The sequence below is a fragment of the Leopardus geoffroyi genome, chromosome C1 (assembly GCF_018350155.1).
Source record: "Leopardus geoffroyi isolate Oge1 chromosome C1, O.geoffroyi_Oge1_pat1.0, whole genome shotgun sequence".
In the NCBI taxonomy this organism is placed as follows: domain Eukaryota; kingdom Metazoa; phylum Chordata; class Mammalia; order Carnivora; family Felidae; genus Leopardus; species Leopardus geoffroyi.
In genome coordinates this window covers 179,923,004-179,941,332 of record NC_059328.1, presented here as the reverse complement: position 1 = coordinate 179,941,332, position 18,329 = coordinate 179,923,004, and the positions used below count along the sequence as shown (strand labels likewise).

General features: G+C 33.8%; 1 long non-coding RNA gene across 1 annotated transcript; it reads left to right on the top strand.

Moving 5' to 3' along the window:
- The first annotated feature begins 2,314 nt into the window (after positions 1-2,314).
- Positions 2,315-6,184, top strand: LOC123596858. Its single transcript, XR_006711874.1, has 3 exons — positions 2,315-2,388; positions 2,959-3,030; positions 6,034-6,184. It is a non-coding gene; the product is annotated as an uncharacterized LOC123596858 (long non-coding RNA).
- Positions 6,185-18,329: the final 12,145 nt, after the last annotated feature.

Sequence of the window (18,329 nt, the reverse complement as noted above, 5' to 3'; positions counted from 1 at the left end):
GACTTCACCAAGATAAAAAGCTTCTACACAGTGAAGGAAACAATCAACAAAACTAAAAGCAAACAACGGAATGGGAGAAGATATTTGCAAATGACATATCTGATAAAGGGTTAGTATACAAATCTATAAAGAACTTATCACACTCAACACTGAAAAAACAAATATTCCAATTAAGAAATGGTCAGAAAACATGATTAGACACTTTTCCAAAGAAGACATCCAGAAGGCTAAGAGACACATGAAAAGATGCTCAATATCACTCATCATCAGGGTAATACAAGTCAAAACCACAATGAGATCCCACCTCACACTTGTCAGAATGGCTAAAATTAATGACACAAGAAACAACAAGTGTTGGAGAGGATGCAAAGAAAGGGGTACTGCTTCAAGTTGTTAGAGCACTGTATTTACCCTGGAACCACAAGGACAGTTAAACCTCCCATTCGAGTATTTCTTGATTATCAGAAAAATTAACAGTTAATTGAAGATTTAACTAATTTAATTACTGTCCAGTCTGGATGTTTTTCAAGGATTTGGGGGATGATACCAGTTAGGGATCATAAACTTGTTGCCCTTTAGGCAATAAATCTCATTGCGAGAAGTAAAATATTTTAAAGGGAATTATGAAGTTTTGCTAATTAGCATCATCATTACCTTTATAAGTCAATTTTGTGTAAAATACATGCTTTGAAAGAAATAATTTAGATGTCAAGTTTTACAAAAAATATACGCCTGGTTTAAAATAGGTGTTCAGGTTTCTTTAACACAGTACTGCTCAGACCTTTTAACGTGTATTGTTAATCTGATGCTCAGGATATATCTTACATTATCTCCTGGAATTATGTGATCTCATATCCTTTCTTTTTTGTTTCCCATGGACATTTTTCAGCATTAGTGTCCAGAGAAATGCCTTTGGCATTGGGAATTTCTCATAGGATTTTCTCTAATGATATGCAGTTGAGAATAAAGAAAATAGAACAAAAATCCTATTCTATTTATCGTAATGGTAAGGCAAATAGCTCTTGTGTATTGAACTGACACTAAACGTCTGCTGAATTAAAGAAGCATAGTCTGCATATCTTCCGAAAGAGTCTAAATAACCAACATGTCTTTAGCTCGCTTAAGTTTTTTTTTTTCATTATAGAATGACAATAGAGGAAGCACATTACATTGGTTTGACAAAGCCAAATCATACATATAGTCTGTGCATTATTATATATCACAGGAAAGCTGGACATTTAACCAGACATCCTTTTTATATATCCAGAAAAACAATTTGGTTATTTTCTTGAGCAAATCTGCCCCAATTTTTCTCTTAGTAAATGTGATATTTTTCTATAAACTGAATCCTTGCTCTAAGATGCAAGGGCATTTTGGTTGAGAGAGAAAACGGGCAAAACACTGTTTATGTCACTGCTCCTTTCTGAACCAGATCAACAAGAATAAAGATTTGATATACCACATAACTGCTAAGACTTGATCACACCTACTTTTCTCATCTGTCAAAAAGTCAACCCGAAGAATGAAGAAAAAGATATAAATTAAACAAAATTTCTAAAACAATCATAGAGTCCAACCACAGAAATATAGCCCTACTGGACATTTATTTTTTTTTTTCTTAGAATTGTACAAGGTCCAAATAGGAAACAGATGGCACACTCAAATTTGGATGATTTAAGAAATGTTTAATAAAGGGACTATTCACAAAGTGAAGGTGTGTGTAGGGGACCCACAAGGGATAATGCACTCAGACTACTAAATGGAGTGGCATACGCCACCCCCCCCCCAAAGCCAGAGGGACAGGGACAGGATTATTGAAATAAAGAAGGAAATAAGGCTACTTTGAAAGACATATTTGGTCAGAGGATGCAGCCCAAGCTGATACCACATGGATGTGGCTAGAAGAACAAAGGCTAGTCTTATTTATTCCTTCTTCTGATCTCATGTAGAAGCTTCTCTTGGAATACCCAATAGGAAGTGGGGGACAAAGGAGACTGTTGATATTGCCCATTCACCTAGAGTCAAGAGCCAGTTGGGAAAGGGGTAAAACTAAAGAGACCAGTGGAAAATAACTCGTAATGACTGGTCAATCTTCAAGAATTCATCATATGTTCAATTACAGGAGTCAAGAAAAATTACTTTGAATGTTATCATTCTGTAAGCACCTTAGGTTTAGATTTAGGTATGCTACTTTCTTTTCTCCATTTTTACTTTTTCTTTTATGTTCCCCACTCTCCCATTCCATCATGGATCCTTGTGCTGTGTTGTGACTTCAAATGCTTGTATGACTCACTACCAGTGCTCTGATTTTTTTTTCCCTCTATTATCTGGCTTGGGATGAAATAATCAGCTATGAAGTTAGAAAATTAGATTTCAGACTGCCTTAATGTAAGCCTCATCACCATATTTAACTAGGTTAAATTAGGACTATGAGTTAATGAAGGTACCATAATCTGAAAATTTCTGACTTCTAATAATTTTCTTATTCTTTTAACTTCAAATCCTTTCGTGAATATTTTAGGCAAGTTAGTTTATATATATATATACACACACACACACTTATATATATACACATATATACATATATATACTTATATATATACTTATATATACTTACATATATACGTATATATACTTATATATATAAACTTATATACTTATATATACGTATATATATATAATACCTTTAAAACATTCGCTTGCTATGTATACATATTCAGAATGTGCAATTTAGTTACATTTAAGAATATGTAACATGTTAACACCTTTCAAATTACTGAATTAATTTATTTTGAGATTTCGTTGACTACTCATTTCATATGGCATTAAAGTCTTCCTATTGTTTTATTAAACTATTATCACATGAATTCCCCAGGTTACACTGCCCAGGCCAACTGTTGGCTGAAAAAAAAAATGCCTTAGCCTTATTCTCTCTCAATTTCTACCACTCTGCAACAGGAATGAGGATCCCATCTCTATTTATACCATACTGCATATAAGTGACGACCAGGTACTACTTAACTACTAATGGTGAGTTTATCCATTGGTTTGGGCATTATATTCAATATTGAAAGTAACGCAAAGATTCAGTGACCTTGTTTACATGGACAATGTATAGGGTGATCTTAATTCCAGGATCATCCCCAAACTGTTTCTGGTTTATTCACGAAAATGCCCATTTACACCGTTCTCCCAGTTTAATAGTGATGCATACCCTCTCACAAGTATCCAGGTTTGGATAATAAGTGATATAATAACCATAGTTCCAAAATATTATTTCTTATAGACATTAGTTCATATTATATAAGAAGTAATTGTTGATGGTCATAAACATCCAAGGAATGCTAGGTTAAAGAAATTTGAATAATGTAATTCATTTATTTTTTTTTTATTTTCTAAATTATTCTCTGAAAATTTACTATGATAATATATGTCATGATTTTTTTTTCCAAAGCTTAATTTGGTATGACATATTAGCGAATCTTATTTTGACACATTGGTTTTTCACGTAGTATTTCTGGACTGATACATAATACTCTAGTGGCAATTGTGAAAGTATACTATCTGCCCTGTTCACAAACGTGTTCCTAACCCTTCTGCTTTCTAGTTGCTTTGCTGTGTTTTGGTTAGTACATCATTTCTTTTCTGCCGGTCCCTATTACATGTAGCTAGGATGACCACATAATTTATAAATTAAACAGGAAAACTTTTGAGATAAAAGGGAACTCAAAGACATCAAGCTCAACCCAGGATTGCCATGCTAAACCATGATACATGGTCAGCCTAACAATGGAGCACAGTTAGAAGTCTACTATTCTCATACACGAGAGAAGAAAAAGTGCCTTAAATAAAATAACATATGTTTTATAATTGGCCTCTTCCAAATTGATTTATCTTTATCTGAGTTGTTTACCTTTGACAGATTCCCTTTAGGTGTTATTCCACTGCAGCTAAAAATAGTGAGGAATGTGTATTTCAATGTACAAGATATGCTCATGACTACATTGCTTCATTTAAAAACTCTTATTTAGAAAAACTCTAGGGGCACCTGGATGGCTCAGTCAGTTAAGCATCAGACTCTTGGTTTCAGCTTAAGCCATGATCTCACGGTTCATGAGCTCAAGCCTCATGTCAGGTTCTGTGCTCACAGTGCAGAGCCTGCTTGGGATTCTTTCTCTCCTCTCTCCTTCTGTCTCTGCTCTCCACCCCCCACCTCTCAAAATAAATTAATTTAAAAAAAAAAAGCTCTATACAGTTTACTCTGGTAAGGATACAATTTATTTTTAACCCAAGGCTGATTAATATTCCAAGAGGTGAACAAAAAAATCAATGTCATAGATAAGAACAAATCCTTACTTAAATATATTTTTCTATTTTGTGGATATCACTGCCAACATTTATTAACAAATCTAAAATGAGATAAATGTGTTAGGCATTTTCAGAGAGGATTATAAAAACTTATCCTATCCTAAACTATCACAGTGGATTAAATAAGAATACTCGAAATTTAGGAGAATGTAAAGTTACACTCACCTTAATGCCAGAAGGCTGGCCAAAATTAATAGCAGTATGTTATGTGATGGGAATGATGTTTACTTAACACAGTATCTTTAGGGATATTCTAGCCTGAAAAACTGGTCTATTTCTTAGGAATTTATCATTTTACTTTCTTAAAAAAATAATGCTCTTGATGTATTAAATAGAACAAAAAATACAAAATTAACTGCCATGTGTTAACCACCCAATTTTTAAAACTTTGCTCTGAGTTCTTGAACACAGTTCTACCTAGTCAGGCCACTCATGGGAAATCTCATATTATTGCCAAATAGAGGTTTAATTCCAAGTTCATTGGTTAAGAATAAAAAACGATATGATCATCAGATGAATGTGGCTGGCATATAAAAAAATAAGTCAAAAAAAGAGTGCACAAATGGAATATGCAGAAACTCTGAAATGCTTCAGGTGCACAAATCTCTTTAAAGTTTACTAAGGTTGGAATAGATTGCTTTTGAATGTGGCACTTTTTTCCTTAACAAGTCCCCACTGATTGAAACACAATTAACAGTGAATCAAACTTTTAGGACTTTAAGTCAAACCGTCAATTTGTTCAAATGCTATATGTACACTTACTAAAGCAATACCAAATCTGTTGCTGCACTAACTACTGCTTTATTGAATGTCAACTTGAGAGTATTGGCAATCTGTAGGAAAGAACTACTAAGCCAGGGCTCATGATAGATTAACTGCATATTTGCTTCTAAGAATAGAGTTTAATACCTGTAGAAAATAAAAAAATATGTGAATCACTAGCATATAATTTTACAGCCTTCAATACAGTTAAATATGTTATAACTTTCCTCCATTTTAATTGCTAAGGAACAATTCTTTAAACATATTTTCTTTTTTAATCCTGTGGCAATACCTATTTGCAGCTAGAGCTATGGAAGTAAATTCCAGGTTATAGGCATGGACCAACAAACAATATAAAGCTACAGTATATGGGTAAATATCTTTAAGTAAGAGACTTAATTGTATATACATATATGTGTTATGAGATTTATATTTCATATGCAAATATCTATTTGCATTAGAGTGTAAATGAAAGATTCCACAAATATTAACTCTATTGGAAAGAGAGAGAGAGGGAGAGGGAACCTATAAGAACTCAGTTTGGTTTCTTGATGCTAACACCCATAATTGTGAACCTACAACTTCTTACATGCATTGCTTCCACAACAGATTTGGATTCTGCAAAACTAGTATCCTTCACCCCCTATATAGTTTAAAGAATAGGGCCATGTTTGTATTGGCTTGACAGTTTTTATTTTTCTTCCTAACTGGTAAATAAAAAGAAAAATAATTGTCTTCCCTTCACACATGGTTAACAATGTTACCTACCAGAGAGAATGATGCCAAATGTAATTGTGAAAATAGAACAATTTTAAAGGATGTGATGATTAAGTAAGCTAATGACTCTTTGAATTCTCCAATCATTTGCATTGCATGTGTGCTGGGTTATATGGATGGATGGAGAGCTGCTCTGGATGTTTCTTACCAGCAAAATGGGATGCTTCCATTTGACAAGTTTAAGAAACCCTTCAATGGACATGAGCCTTAAAAAACTACAAAATGAAAAAAGAGCAAACACTCAAAAACCTTTGGAAAAGTCTCTGAAATATTTGCTTGGTTACGCACAAAAAATGAGCCTTAAAAAACTACAAAATGAAAAAAGAGCAAACACTCAAAAACCTTTGGAAAAGTCTCTGAAATATTTGCTTGGTTACGCACAAAAAATGAAGACTTATTGGGGGGGAAAAAGGCAAGAAAATTCACAGCAATGTAATATATGGTTTTGAAAATTTTTTGATATTTATTTATTTTTGAGACAGAGAGAGACAGAGCATGAGCAGGGGAGGGGCAGAGAGAGAGGGAGACACAGAATCTGAAGCAGGCTCCAGGCTCTGAGCTGTCAGCACAGAGCCCGACGTGGGGCTCGAACTCACCAACTGTGAGATCATGACCTGAGCTGAAGTCGGACACTTAACCAACGGAGCCACCCAGGCGCCCCTGTAATATATTGTTTGATGAAAATTTGAAAATTATATGAATTCAATAACTACCAAATGATATCTCTGTCTAGCTTTCATCCATAGAAATTAACCACTAGCTATTTTGAGTGTTGATCAATTTACCACTTGTTTCTATGATGAAATTTTACTAGCTGGTTATTATCCCCTGCAAATAACACATAATCACCTTACTTAGCCTGTAACCTATTATGAGACAATCAATTTATATTGACTTTAGTTTATTGTAATGAAATTATAAGTTTTATTTAAAAAAATATTTATACATTTCTCAAAAATGTTAATCACATTTTAAGAGTTTTAACACAGGGCACCTGGGTGGCTCAGTCAGTGAGCGTCCAACTCTTGTCTTGATTTTGGCTCAGGTCATGATCTCGTGGGTCATGGGTTCGAGCCCCATGTTGGGCTCTGCGTTGACAGTGTGGAGTCTGCTTGAGATTGTCTCTCCTCTTTCTCCCTCACTTGCACTCTGTCTCAATAAATAAACACTAAAAAAAATATTTAAAGAGCTTTAACATATTGTTATATTGGCCTTTAAAAAGACCATGCCAATTTATACCGATAGTGTGTATATTAGAGTGCTCACATTTTATATCTTTATAAATTTCAGGTACTTATTTAATATGAAATTTCTCATTAGATAGGCAAAAATAGAATCCTATTTAAATTTATATCACTATTTTTTTTTTTAATTTTTTTTTTCAACGTTTATTTATTTTTGGGACAGAGAGAGACAGAGCATGAACGGGGGAGGGGCAGAGAGAGAGGGAGACACAGAATCGGAAACAGGCTCCAGGCTCTGAGCCATCAGCCCAGAGCCCGACGCGGGGCTCGAACTCATCGACTGCGAGATCGTGACCTGGCTGAAGTCGGACGCTTAACCGACTGCGCCACCCAGGCGCCCCTATATCACTATTTTTATAATGAATATCTGTATCTTATTCCATTACAGTTATTCAATTACAGTTCAATTCTTGAAATGATCTGCCTATATCCTGCTACACTATTTCATTTAGATTTCTTCTTATATAAGATTTGTGCATACAGTAATGTAAGTAATAACTCTTTTGCATGTATATTGAAATTATCTTTTCCCAATTTGTCTTTTACATTTTCCCTTGTATTTATTATTTCGGTAATCTATATTATGTTTATACTTTTTAGCTGTTTACTGTGAAATGCATCATGTACATATATACATATATATGTCACATTTCATATTGGTAATGCCAAAAACTAAATCTTTGCACTCAGCTAGAGAAATAGAGTATTATTTATAGCTTTGAAACTCCGTGTATACACTCCAGTTTATATCCTTGCCCATCCCTCACAGGTATAAACACTATCCTGAATCACTGACCACCAGAAGTCAATTATAAAGTTGTAATACATGAATCATATAACAATTATGTCTGTACAGATTGTCTACATGACATATGAATGTGTTCCTAAATTATTTAATTCCTGTATTTAAAATATACTCTAACAGGAACTAGGACAGGTTACATAATCTATAGGGCCCACTGAAAATGAAAATGGTGGGTCCTTATTCAAAATTTTTCTAAGAATTCTAAGATGATAGCAGCAAAGCCTTAAATCAAGAGTGCGGCCTTGTGTATCAGCACAGGTCACACCTATGCAGATGGCCCTGTGTGAAGGGATACTATACCTTTCCTACCTGAAACTTGATATTTTTTGCGTCTTTATGTTTTATGGCTCAACCAGTGAAACTTTAAGAAACTCATCAATGACTTCAAGCAGTCATTTTCACTAATACATAAGATTTTAAGAGAACACCAAAGATTTTTTTAACCCATTAAAATCTTAATGGAAATGTGGACTACTTCTTAGTTTTGGGCTTGCCTCTCTACAGGTTTCCATTTACATGTGCATAGGTTTCTCCAGTGTTCATAATTAGAAATAGTCCAATCCCTAACATTTGAAGAGCCTGGAGCAAGAGTAAAAATAGAAGACAGATGATGGTACGTTTTAAATATTTTCAAGTTACAAAAAAAAGATAATAAACTGTTAAATAAAATATTTTCAGTTTTTCTACCTTGAAAATAGTTGTTTAATATCACAGAATGATTATTTGTTCATACATAACTCTTGCGAAATCCCACACTACATCTTAAGGACTTCTGGAACCACACATTGTAGCAAGATGAGAATAGGATGGTTGCCCAAAAGTACTGGGCATGTACTGTATTACTGCCATCTAAGCAAGATCAAGGGGCGCCTTGAGCGCCGACTTCAGTTCAGGCCACGATCTTGCAGTTCTTGGGTTTGAACCCTGCATGGGGCTCTGTGCTGACAGCTCAGAGCCTGGAGCCTGCTCTGGATCCTGTGTCTCCCTCTCTCTCTCTGCCCCTCCCCTACCCATACTCTGTCTCTGTCTCCCAAAAATAAACAAACATTAAAAAAAAATGATCTGCCAAGTCTTTTATTTAACATAATCACATCTGCTGGTTAAATCCTCCCTACACTCAGAAGCAATGTCTGAATCTCATGGCAGCTAGCAGCACAGTCCATAAACCACGCAGCTTTTATTTTGAAGCATAGGACAAGAGATGAGGAGAAACTTTAACTTAAAGCTTCAAAGTGAGAGTCATGATCTCATATTTGCCTGGGTGTTTGGCTACTGAGCTAACAATGTGATTTATTATGGGGGTTTAGACCATGTGTTAATATTTCTGATCTCTGGAGAAACTTGAGACTACAAAGTATTGTCCTGACTTCCAGGAGGGGCTGAAGACTAAAGGTCAGCCACAAGGGAAATGTGATTGAAGCCCAATAACCTCTGGATACCAAAGGCTCAAGCGAGCTTCCCTAGCTGGCAACACTATACATTTTGTCACATTGTGGCCAAGAGGAGTTACCACTGTGCATGATCAATGGGGAATAGACAACTGGAAATGCCAGTATTTAGATCCCTCCTGAAACCTACCTTTTGTGTCTCTTCTTTTGGTTGATTTAATATGTATCTTCTTCCTATAAAAAAAAAAAAAAAACTGCAACTAGGAGTGTAGCTGAGTACTACTTACCAATTATTAATCCTGAGGGTAGTTTCAGGAACACCAAACTTTAAAATTGATGTCAGAAGTGATGGACATCTTATGTGGAGACTCTGTCCCCTAATTTTGTTTTGGCTAACCTCTTTGTAATAGCTTCTATGACATTCTCCAAAAAGTCATGACTCATATTCAGGTTTTATTTGCCACTAGAAATCCTTAGTTGGATATAGTCCTGTATTGAGTGTATTTAATAAATAAGCCATCTTCCTCCTAAAAACTATCATTGCAAAATATATGTGTGTGTGTATGTATATATATGTGTATATATATATATATATACATACATACACACACATATACATAATATATGTATATATACACATATACATATGTATATATACACATATACATAATATATGTATATATACACACATATACATATTATACACATATATATGTGTATATATATAATATATGTGTATATGTATACATATATATGTGTATATATAATATGTATATATTGTATATGTATATGTATTGTATATGTATAATATGTATATATATACACATATAATATGTGTATATATAATATGTGCATGTGTGTGTGTGTATATATATAAATATATATATTTATATATTATATTTACATATATATATTTATATATATATAAAACTGCTATTTTACCCATAATTTCAATTGACAAGGAGGTCACCTGTTTTTTTTGTTTTTGTTTTTTTCTCTTCTTGGAGGTGTCTCCCAAGTCAAGGAAGTAAACATATCAGTATAGAAATAAATAACTGTAGTTTGGCTGCTTTAACACATTTCTTCCACTCGGTATTGAGAATTTAAAGGTATCTGCTATAGCCCTAAATTCTTGGCATCAGTAGTCAAGACAGCAACTACTGTTGGTTCACAAAATCAAACAAATAACAAAATATATTTTGAATCTTATATATCAGACAATATATGGGAGTGGATGAACTATTCGTTTCCACAATGTTTTTGCTTTCTATCCATTATGTTAATCTCTTCAAAGCACAAGGAATCAATATTCCTTTCATTCACAAATGACCATTCTGCTGAATTGCAGTACTTGTCAGCCTTAGCAATTTCCATATTATAAATTCTATAACTGATAATATTTATAAATTGTACTGTAATAAAAAATCATTACGCAAAATAAAACAAAAAAGGTCAAAACTTAATGTTGCTAATTACTATTTTTAGTCTTGTTAAGATGAAGAATTATATCATTTTAGCTTTCACAAAATGTTTCTCATCAATAGATGTCTACTGCCTTAGGTTAACCTGTATTCTAAGAAGTATCTAATATTTTAATCATTTGTCTTCTTCTGTTTGCAAGTCAATAATAATTAAGTACAAATTAGTCATCTGGTGACTCAAACATTTGAGATTATCTAAAATAGATCAGAATCATAAGGAGAAAAATATTGTGTAGCAATATGAAACATTAAATTTCAAAATATGAACACTACTGAGGCTTTGATGAAAATCTTGTCTTTCCTCCCCATGGTATATGATCTTTGGGTGGGATTATTGCAAATATGACCTGAATTGTAGTCCTTACAGGTCATGAGATGAGCATCTCTGTCCTGAAAGGTCTTAGAGAGAACTGAGAGCAGGAATGAGTCCTTAGCACTTCTTGGCTCTGGACACATTATCCCCAGCCCAGAAACTAAAGAAGATGAATCAAACTTAAAATTACAACATTAAGTAAATAAAACATGGGTTTAAGAAAAAAGAAAGAAGGCAAGCATTATACTTCTGTCACCAGTGCCCTCTTGGAAGAACATATACAACACAGGAAGAAAAATATACAGTAATTAAAAACTCTTACACTCACTTAAAATATCAATCATTTGTCGGGGTTAAAAAAAGAAAAGAGAATATTTGAGAACTCAGAAATGCTAAAAGTTATTTCTATTAAAAAAAACAAATTCAATTAGAATAATACAATAACCATTAATGATTCTGATGTTAACTATGTGTTAAGCACATAAATGTGTTTCTTTTTTCCCCCTGCTAACTTATTTAATTCCAATAATACTTTCAGTTAAATACTAAAAATTCCCTTATTTTTTAAATGAGTAAAATTTCTGGCAGGGTTACCTCCAGCTATTGGGCTCATGCTGTTCCTTAAAAAATAAAATGCTTGGAGTCCCTGGATGACTCAGTCTGTTCAGCATCTGACTTGGCTCAGGTCATGATCTCATGGTTCTCATGGGCTCAAGCCCCCCATCAGGCTCTGCACTGATGGAGGAGAGTCTTCTTGAGATTGTCTCTCTCCCCATCTCTCTCCCTCTCTCTTTGCCCCTTCCACGTGTACACGCTCTGAAAATAAACTTTGAAGCATTTTTTTTAAATGCTCATGGATTGGAAGAATTGATATCGTTAATATGTCCGTACTACCTAAAGCAATGTATAGATTCAATAGCAATCCCTATTAAATACCAGTATTATTTTTTCACAGAACTAGAAGCAAATAATTCTAAAGGTCATATGGAATCATGAAAGACCCTGAATAGCCAAAGCAATCTTGAGTAACAACAACAAAAGCTGGAGGTATCATTATTCCAGAATTCAAGATATACTACAAAGCTATAGTAATCAAAACAGTATGGTACTAGCACAAAACAGATACATAGACCAGTGGAATAGGATAAATCCACACTTATATGGTCAATTCTTCTAGGACAAATGAGGAAAAAAATACACAATGGGGTGTGCAGTTTTCATTGGAGAATATATGATGAAGAATATTCAGTAAATGGTATTGTGAAACTAGACAGCTACATGCAAAAAATAAAAATAAAAAAATGAAACTAGATCCTTTCTTATACCATACACAAAAATAAACTCAAAACAGACTTGAGATCTAAACGTGGGACCTGAAACCATAAAACTCCTACAAGAAAACATAGGGAGTAATCCCTTAAGCATCCGTCATAGCAACATTTTCCATATATGTCTCCTAAGGCAAAGGAAAAATAAACTGTTGCGAGTATACCAAAATAAAAATGTTTTGCACAGTGAAGGAAACCATCAACAAAATGAAAAGACAACCTACCGAATGGGAGAAGATATTTGTAAATTATTATGTATCTGATAAAGGGTTAATATAGCAAATACATAAAAACTTCCACAACTTAACATCAAACAGATATTCTGATTAAAAATGGGAAAATCTGAATAGACATTTTTCCAAAGAAGACACACAGATAGCCAACAGATACATGAAAAGATGCTCAACATAACTAATAATCAGCGAAATCCAAGTCAAAACTTCAATGAGAGATCATCTCACACATGTCAGGATGGCTAAAATCAAAAACACGAGAAATAATGAGTGTTGGCAAGGACCTGTAGAAAAGGGGAGCTTTATGCACTGTTGTTGGGAATGACTGGTGCAGCCACTGTGGAAAACAGTATGGTGTTTTCTTAAAAAATTAAAACCAGTAATAACCTATGACCCAGTAATTCTACTGAGTATTTACCCAAGTAAAGCAAAAACACTAATTCAAAAACTTATGTATCCCTATGTTTCTTGCAGCATTGTTTAAAATTGCAAAGACATGGAAGCAAATAGGGACCCATAGTAGATGAATGGATAAAGACGTGGTAAATATATACAACGGAGTATTACCAAGTTATAAAAAAAGAATGAGATCTTGCCATTTGGGACAACACAATGGATCTAAAGGGAACTGAAATATGTGAACTGAAATAAGTCAGAGGGAGACAAATATCATATGATTTCATTTATATGTGGAATCTAAAATAATAAAAAGAAAAAGAAATAAAAAGAAAACAAATGAACAAGCAAACAGAACAAGCAAACTCTATAAATACAGAGAACTGATGGTTGCCAGAAGGGAGAGCGTTGGGTAGATGAGCGAAATAGGTGAAAGGGATTAAGAAGTATAAAGTTCTAATTACAAAACAAAGTCACAAAGATGAAAATTGGGGAATTTTCATAAAATTAGCATAGGATGAAAATTAGCAGAGGGAACATAGTCAATAATACTGCAATAACATTTTATGGTAATAGATGGTAACTGTACTTATCATGGTAAGCGTAGTATAATGTATGGAATTGTTGAATCACTATGTTGTACACCTGAAACTAACATTGTATATCAACTATACTTCATAAAAAAATACAGTAGATAATTTTTAGCAAGTACATCAACATAGGTAATATAAAGGAGCACAGGAAGGAGATTTTCATGAACTATGGGTACCACTATAGTACATTCAAGCAAGCAAATAAACATAACAAATTATTTTATTGGATGATAATATGTAAACATAGGATTAAAATGCTGAAATGTAAATTTTATGTATGGGGAAATCCAAAAATAGTATGAAATTAAAACACAAACACTTGGGGCTCCTGGGTTGCTCAGTCGGTTAAGCATCTGACTCTCTGTTTCATCCACAGTTTCATGGGTTCAAGCACTACATGGGGCTCTGCACTGGCAATGTAGATCCTGCTTGGGATTCTCTCTCTGCCTCTCCCCCACTTGCAGTGTCACTGTCTCTCTCAAAATAAATTTAAGAAAAAGCATTAAAATACATAAATTATTAAAAAAAAACTTCAGGTATTGGAAGGGAAGAAGTCATAGAATTCAAAAAAGAAAACCTTTCTAATGCCGTGCATTGCTATCAAAGTATAAAACCTGGCAAATATAATCTCTTTGTAGAAGAAATTATTTTTTTAATAGTTATATATTAAAAATATTTTTTGTTGTCTTGGGGTGCCTCGGTAGCTCATTCAGTTGAATGTCAGACTTTGGCTCAGGTCATGAATTCCTGGTCTGTATGTTTGAGCCTCACTTCAGGCTTTCAACTGACAGCAAGCAGCCTACTTTGGATTCTCGGTCTCCCTCTCTCTCTGCCCCTCCCTGACTCATGTCCTCACTCTCAAAATATACATTACAAATATTTTTTTTTGTTTTATTAGGGATCAAAATGAAATCATGAATGAATTCAGAGTTAAAATGTTCAATTTTATAACGAATTAAAGAGGTAAGGATAATGTAACAATGTTTCTATTTCTTCTATTAACACTTATAAACTTTCTACCCAACTCTATAGCAGGAATTATAAAAAGAGAAAAAAGGTGAATGTCTGTTCATTTTTATATATGTTCATTGTCTATTAGTCAGGAAAATGAAAATTAAAACTTTGATGAGTTAATACTTTATATCCAATGGATAGGAAAAAATGTAAGTCTAAAAATAGTGTCAGCAAGAAATTATTAATTACTGGTAGGAATGTAAATAATATAAATATTGATCACCAGTTTGTTACACGACTTTGTTTTCTTGTAAGTTTACACATTCCAATATTGTTACGGGTTGAATGTGTCCAGAATCCATATGTTAAAATCCTATCCCCAGTTACCTCAGAATGTGATCTTACTTGGAGATATGGTCTTTGCAGAGGTAATCAAGGAGACAAAATGAGGTCATTATGGTGTGTCCTAATCTACACCATAATGGTATCCTTATAAGAAGGAAAATTTGGATACAGACACAGATAGAAAGAACACAACGTAAAGAGACCTAGGGAAGGGGTAGCCATTTACAAGCCAAGGAGACAGACCTAGAACATATGGTTTCCTCACAACCCTCAGGAGGGACCAAAGCTACCCACACCTCATATTGGTCTAATATGAAAGACAGTAACATATACTGTTTAAGTTACCTAGTTTGTGGTATGGCAACCCTAGAAAATTAACACACAATTTCTCCCTAGGTATATTATGCAAAAGCAAAATTTGGTACATGGAGTTTCTTGAGCCAAATAGATGCTCCTTCACCTACCATTGCCTAGGCTCATCTTCAGTGACAGAATTGAGTAGTAGTGACATACCATATAGCTGGCAAATCTGAGAATATTTACTCTCTTGACCTTTACAGAAAAGCTTGACAACAGAAGCATGGGTAATATTTCAGTCCACTAGAAAAGACAAAAAAAAAAAAAAAAAAAAAAGAACTCAAATGTTCATTAACAATAGAATGGATGGGTAAGTTATGGTTTATAGCCATTGCCATACTCACAAATGATTAACAATTATCTCTATATTCAAGAAAATATGTGTACAGAACTTTATTATGGATTTTACTGTTATAAGAGTATACACATATATAAAATTTGCAATTAATAAACTAGGATACATTTTATTATAATCATAGAGCAAACTGAGTCTCACAAAATGCTTTCTTTCATCTTTACCATACATTATTTTTTTAAATCTCTTTCAAATTTTGGTGCAATCCATGAAAAAATAATTCCCACATAAATATTGGTTGGTGTTTTCATTTACACTAACAAGTCAGGTGAAACAACAGTACTATATTAGAACTTCACTTATTCAAGACATTCCACACTCATGGGTTAAAAGAAAAAAAAATGTTAAAATGTCTATACTATCCAAAGTAATCTACAGATTTAATGCAGTCTCTTTCAAGATACCAATAGTATTTTTCACAGAACTAAAACAATCCTAAAATTTGTATGGAACCACAAAAGATCCTGAATAGCCAAAGCAATCTTGAAAAGGAAAACAAAAGCAAGCTTCATGATTCCAGACTTCAAGTTATGTTACAAAGCTGTAGTAATCAAAAAGTATGGTACTGGCACAAAAATAGACCCTAGATCAATGGGACAGAGTAGAAAAAAAAAAAACAGAAATAAACCCATAATTATATGGTCAATTAATCTGACAAAGAAGGAATGGGTACCCAATGGGGAAAAGATTGTCCCCAACAAGTAGTGTTGGAAAAACTGGACAGCTACATGAAAAAGAAGAAAAAAAAAAAAAAACAAAAAACAAAAAACAGGACCACTTTCTTTCACCATATACAAAAATAAACTCAAAATGTATTAAAGACCTAGGCGTGAGACCTGAAACCATAAAAATTCTAGAAGAGAGCTCAAGCAGTAATTTCTCTGACATTGGCCACAGCAATGATTTTATAGATTTGTCTCCTGAGGCAAGGGAAATAAAAGCAAAGTTACATCAAAATAAAATTACATTAGGATTAGATCAAAATAAAATGTTCCTGCACAGTGAAGGAAACAAAACTAAAAGGCAATCTATTAAATAAAAGATATTTGAAAATGACATACCCAATAAAATGTTAGCATCCAAAATATATAAAGAACTTACACAACTCAACACCAAAACCCACAAATAATTCAATTTAAAAATGATAAGACTTGAACATACATTTCATTAAAGAAGACATACACATAGCCAACAGACCAATGAAAAGATGCTCAACATTGTTCAGCATCAAGGAAATGCAAATCAAAACTACAGTGAGATCTCACCTAACATTGTTTAGAATAGCTAGAATCAAAAACACAAGAAACAGTAAGCATTGGCAAGGATGTGGAGAAAAAGGAACTCTCTTGCACTCTTGGTGGCAATGCAAACTGGTGCAGTCACTATTGAAAACAGTATGGAGGTTCATTAGAAAGTTAAAAACGGAGGCACCATATGGTCCCATAATTGCACTGCTGGGTCTTTATACCCAAAATGCAAAAGTAGTAATTCAAAGGGATGCATGCATACCTGTGATTATTGCAGCGTTATTTACAATAGCCAAATTATGGAGAAAGCCCAAGTATCCATCAATAGATGAATGGACAAAGATGATGTGACATTATATATATATATATATATATATATATATATATATGTATTATATGTATTATTCAGCCATAAAGACAGACGAATATTATTCAGCCATAAAGATAAATGAAATCTTCCCATTAGCAATGACACAGATGGAGCTAGAGAGTATTACGCTAAGTGAAATAAGTCAGAAAAAGACAAATACCATGTGGGTTCACTCCTATGTGGAATTTAATAAAATAAACAAAGGGAAAAAAAGAGAGAGAGCAAGAGAGACAAACCAAAAAACCCAGACTCTTAACTATAGAGAACTGACAGTTACAAGAGGGGATGGGGGGCGGGGATGGGTGAAATAGGTGATGGAGACTAAAGAGTACACTTATGATGAGCACTGAGTAATGTATAGAATTGTCGAATCACTATATCGTACACCTAAAACTAATATAACACTGTATGTTAGCAGGAATTAAAGACTTAAAAAAAGAACTTGACGCATATATCAATGACACAAGTGATTGTCTTACTGAATTTGATAGTGTTTTCCAAATCCTGGATATGTATTTCCTCTCTTTTGCGCTACTCACAAAGTCATGCCTACTAACACAATCTAGTTTTCAATTTAATCTCTATTATTAACGTTTTATCCATCATTTCAAGTTGAAACAATCGACAGAATAATAAATCAAGCTCTGATTTGTAACATTTGCCAATTTCCTTGGTTAGGTATTGCCACCATGGCCTGTTTCAATGTACAAATGGGTTAGAGGTTTTCTTAATATCTGTGATCCTAGAGATTCCATATTCTCTCACAAGCCTGTTCAATGTGTTAACAATGTTAGCTGAATTCTTAACCATGTCTGGCTGCATCGGTCCGAGGTAAGTAAGTGCCCATGTGTATTTGTTCTTGAAGGCCTTTGTTTTTCCTTTGATTTGGGGTTAGTTGGTTCGTCATTGACCTCAGTCTCTGATGGATTCGTGAAAGCTTATAGATGTGCAGATTGCCCTGTTTGCTACCACTGCTGAGAGGGCAGGAGCAATGTTCTTTCCAGGTTATTGTA